This window comes from Corvus brachyrhynchos, unplaced genomic scaffold (genome assembly GCF_000691975.1).
Source record: "Corvus brachyrhynchos isolate BGI_N302 unplaced genomic scaffold, ASM69197v1 scaffold142, whole genome shotgun sequence".
In the NCBI taxonomy this organism is placed as follows: Eukaryota; Metazoa; Chordata; class Aves; order Passeriformes; family Corvidae; genus Corvus; species Corvus brachyrhynchos.
The window spans coordinates 7,982,213-7,986,997 of record NW_008237226.1 but is presented as its reverse complement, the minus strand read 5'-3'; the positions used below and the strand labels follow the sequence as shown (position 1 = coordinate 7,986,997).

General features: G+C 38.8%; 1 long non-coding RNA gene across 2 annotated transcripts in view; it reads left to right on the top strand.

Moving 5' to 3' along the window:
* The first annotated feature begins 13 nt into the window (after nt 1–13).
* The window catches only part of LOC108445451, an 83,276-nt gene continuing 78,504 nt past the window's right edge, over nt 14–4,785 (top strand). For both annotated transcript variants that reach the window (XR_001860306.1, XR_001860305.1), the window contains exon 1: nt 14–1,221. This is a non-coding gene — a long non-coding RNA (uncharacterized LOC108445451). The remainder of the gene's footprint in view (nt 1,222–4,785) is intronic.

The following is a 4,785-nucleotide window of genomic DNA, read 5'->3' as shown; positions in this document are numbered from 1 at the left end:
CCCCCCCCTGCCCCGGCGCGGCTGTGAGCGGCTGGGAGTTGCCGCGTTCTGGCAGCTGGTGCGGGCTGTTCCCGACGTGGAGTTGCGAGGGGGCCGGGCGGGCGGCTGGGAAAATTGTTTGCTCGGGGTTCTTGTAGGTGTCACGCAGAGTTTAGCACTCTTAGAGCGGCTGCTTGGCTGTGGATACACTCTTGGGGGGGAGGCAAAGCAAAAGGGCATGACGTGAAGCCGTGGCTATAAAAAGCAAAAAAAGCTATCAGAGAGGGTTTGCCGGGCGAGCCTTTGGCCTGGGACTGAAGCTGTCAGAGTGCTTTGTGAAAGCAAATAATTGCAATTTTAAGGGAAAAAAAATCTCGTTTGTCAGGTTAATTTGTGCGTGTTTCAGGAGCAGGGTTGTAGTTGCGCCCTTTATACACACGCAGAAGTACCGCTCCGTGCCTGGAAGCGCTCAGTGCTGCTACTGACGTGCTTATGCTGCGTTTTGTAACGGGACCAGCGAACCTGATGTTGCAAGAGTAGCGAAGAGGCATCTGAACAGAGACTTGAGGGCATAGGGACAGTCTTATATCTCATACGGTGAGAGGACTTCTGGCTCTCTCTTAAACAACCGAAAAGGAATGTAAAGAACAAAGTATAATTAAAAAAGAAAATAACTCTTGTAGTAAAGGCTGTTGGCATAAAGTTAAATCCAAGCCATGGGTGTTTCTTTTTACTAACTCAGCCTAAGTGAAATGTAAATCTGAGTTATTATGAAAACTGAAACAAAGTAGTTCTGGGTTATGGATGTGGCTTTCTATGTTGTATGAACTATTTCATGTCTAACACTGAGATTGGGAGGCTTATATTCTAAGTGAAATTTCTAATGTGGCTACATTTAACAATTTACATATCAGCACTAAGTTCAAAGAAGCTGCACTGAAGAAAGTTGGTTTAACAGAGTTGTGCTTCATTAAAATGTCCACTTTCTAAAAACTGATTAGGTCATCCTTTAGTTTTAATGTGTGTAAGATAACGCATTAAAATAATTTGCTGTTTATGTATAGGTCACAGGACCTATCCTGTCCTTTTCTGACTCTAGTTCTCTTTTCCAAAGACTCTATTGAAAAAGCCATTTTTTCTAGGAAGTCTCTTTGAGAGCATCTGGAAGACTGTTGGGGACAAATGTTATGAAAATCACTTGAGAACATCATGCTGTGCTTTGGGAGCAGGTGATTTTCTTAGGTACAAGTTGTCCATGACGTGTTCCTGTTTTGGTTGTACTATTGGCTTTATTTTAGAGTCACTCGGTTTCTCTTAAGGCCATTGGTATAATGATAGACAATAATTTAAGATTTCCTTAAAAGAATCCAGATTTATATGACTGGTTAATTTTGAGACCTGTTCTGGCTTGAGATTGGGAAGGACTGTAGAGATGCTTCTTTCTTAATTATCAGTTGTTTCATTGGTTTTATGGCACTTCTCAGGAGTAATGCAAGTTTTCTGCTGCAATGGTACAGGCTGTAATTCATCACTACCTTGTCTCCTTGGAGCAGATTAAGTCTTAATATTGTCAGGGGCTTGACTTTGTAAACTAAGGAATTTAGAGCATCTTTAGCAACTACCACATTATTTCTGATGCTTTATAATTTATTTTCCTGGACAATACAAAATACCAGAAATTCCAGCTGTGGTTAGGCACTTGGACTTCACATTTATCTTCCCACATTGTGCATTTTATGACAAGGGGGAGTAGTGGGAGGCTGACAAAGTGATAATATTCTGACATAGTACTTCTATAGGCTATATATCACATCAGCGTACCATATATTACAGCAATCATATATAGTGTATCTGTCACAGCTGGCCATAAGAACTGGGGGAAGGGAACTAGGATTGCTGCAGTTAGGCCCTCCATCCAAACCCACAAGAGAACAGCCAAGTTTGTATTTGGATGCTATTGAAACATTAATGTGGACAGTAGAGAAAGGGATAACTTTAATTACTAGATTGTACTTGATACTAAAATTTTTATTGAATTAATGAATTCAGTTGAAGTAGTAAGATCCCATGCTTTCCATCCTTTGTAATTCCTTAGGTCAATGTGTGTGGGGTGAAATACCTTTTCACTTATGTCTTCCTGACTGCTTTAAATTTTAAAGATGTCATTTAATTTTAAAGATGTCAAAAAAGTCATTGCTTTATCACACTTAATTGATAGTTCATCAATATCCCAAATGCATTCAGAATTTAATCAGGAAAAGAAAGCATTTTAATTTTTGTTTCAACAGCTGCAAAACTATATTAAATTCTTATCCAGAGAGGTCTACCTTCTCCAGCTCTGTTTCATTAGACTGACAAGAAAATGTGTAGATAATATAAAAGATATCCTAGAATTTTTTTCTTTAATAATTTGAAAAAAATTCTTGCTTCTTCATTTACTTTCTTCAGTGCTTGAGGCTTTTACCTGACAGAGGTTGAAACCAGGATTAAATGTCTTGTGAAGGAGATGCAGGAAAAGATGAGCTAAAATGCTAATATTCACATAGATCACAGGTTTCAGTCTGCTATGATGGATTGTACTAACGTAAAAGTTACTCTTCCTTTCAGAAGCAAAACTATTCATGAGCTAAGTATATTCAATATCTTCTTTGAGCTGTTAGTTTATCATAAGCATAGAATGCCTGTCAGAACTGTGCCCTCAACTCAAATTACCACATACAACAAAAGTACCTAAATAATATAAGAAGTGGTTCTCACATTTATTTCAATTCACAGACCATGAATAATTTTCCAGTGGAGTCAATTTGCCATTTAAATTTTGGTTTCAGCAGGCCAGTTTTTCTTAATTGTGTGTATTAGACCACTTGGAAATAATTTGCATATTACAAATAGAAAATTACTTTTGTAATATTTGAGTATACACTTTAACTTTCATATGGTTGACTAGTGGTGTGTGGATATATAGCAGCTTTCTTGAAATTTATGTATGCAAACCAAGTCTCTCTTTCCACAATTGTCCTTATCTCCTCTGTTGTATATTTGGCAAAGATGTTCATATCCAAGTTGTTGAAGCTGAGGTCTTCAAATGATGTTGTAATTAATTCATTTGTCCTCATATTCATATTTGAATATATAACCTACATAAGATTTGTTCTGTAATAGAAACTTGGGGGTGAAATAAAGGAAATATTCACCTGGATGGTCAATGTAAAGTAGTAGCAGTGGAAAAAGCAAAATCTAACCTTATGATGCCTGTGTAGAGAGGGTTCTGAAAGATCTGATAAAAATAATAGTATAAACTCACAGTAATTCATGATAACATGATATGTTCTGATCACTCATCTTCAAAAAGAAATAACTGAAATTGGGTCAGGTGCTGTAAAGGGCTAACGGGATGGTCTGGTCATAAGGAGATAAAGGAGGTCCTGATTTGTTTGACCAAGTGAAATGAAAGCTAGGTAAGATATGGACTCCATCTGCAAACCCAGGTGAGCATCAACAGAAGGGAAGCAGAGGCTTTTGGTAAAGGACATTGCTGTCATGAGAACAGCTGAGTACTACTCTTGAAAAAATTTTCTTGCAGAAATTTGGAGAACATCCTCCTGTTGGAACACATGGGCTGTGAAACATCCAGTGGCAGTTGAGAGTGGTTGGGAAGTACTGCAGAAGCTTTGAGATGGAGTTTGTCTATTTTTCCAGAAGGGATTATATGTGCCCAGGAAGTGATTGCATTTAGTTACTGTCAAAGCTTTAAATGTCATGCCACGTAACATGCCAGTCCAGTTCCCTTTCAGGCTGTTTATAATGAAGCTTCAGAAACTCTTCATTCTTTTTTGGTGCTTGCCAGTGTCCAACCCCTCTTGAGTGACTTTTCTTCTATGTCAGCTTTAAGCTGCTTGTTGCTCCTTAGCAGGCTAAAGCCGCATTTTGTGCAGCCTGTCTTTCTATTCTTGTTTCTTTTGCCTTTGCTTCAGCAGCCTTCTGGGCTGTCCGAAATAGGACATAAATCTCTTTTGCTCTCTCACTCCTCAGCCTGTGCTTAGGTCTGGCTCTTCCTCTGAATGGCCTGACACACTCTTAAAAATTCCTTCTGAAAACTCATTCAAAATATTTTAAAATTAGAGCTGTTTTGTAAAGGAATATGAAAAAATGGGCAGTGTAGGCATTTTTAGACATTATTCTGTCACCCTCACTTACCAAGGGCAGTGAGGAAAGTGTATGTAGTAGTTTGTGGAGCTGAAATTCTGCTAAAAATGACAGAATTTTAAAAGAAAAGACAAGTGTAGAAGAGCTTTAGTCTGGAGAATCTTGTTGGCTTTTTCTTCTCTCTTTTTTTGTTGTGCGTAACAGAGCGTGATTTTGCTTTTGTGTGGCATGCCAGCATCGCTGGTGGAACTACTCACATTTCAGATAATAGCACGGGCTTCTATTTAGCTCTCCGTTGCTCCTTAGAGATGTCTTTTGGATGAATCCATTAGCAACCATAGCAGAGTATGTGCTGTACTCTTCCTGCTCCAAGTCAGGATGTCAAAGTTTGGCAAACGCTAATCTGTCTCTCAGAGGGTACTTAGTTAACCTGTATACTTTGGGACTACTTGTTTGTCTGTTTGGGTAGCAAAGGCTTTACTTCTAACATAATTTTATTTAGTGGAAAGATACTTGTCATGGGTTAGCAAGCATAGTCCCAGAAGTGATGCTCTTGCAAAGGGGTGATTACAGCTTCCTCTGTGACCTAACAGAACCTATCAGCTGGCCAGTTTGAATATGGACAATTCTTTGAGCCACTTAAAATTGTGACCGCCTCTG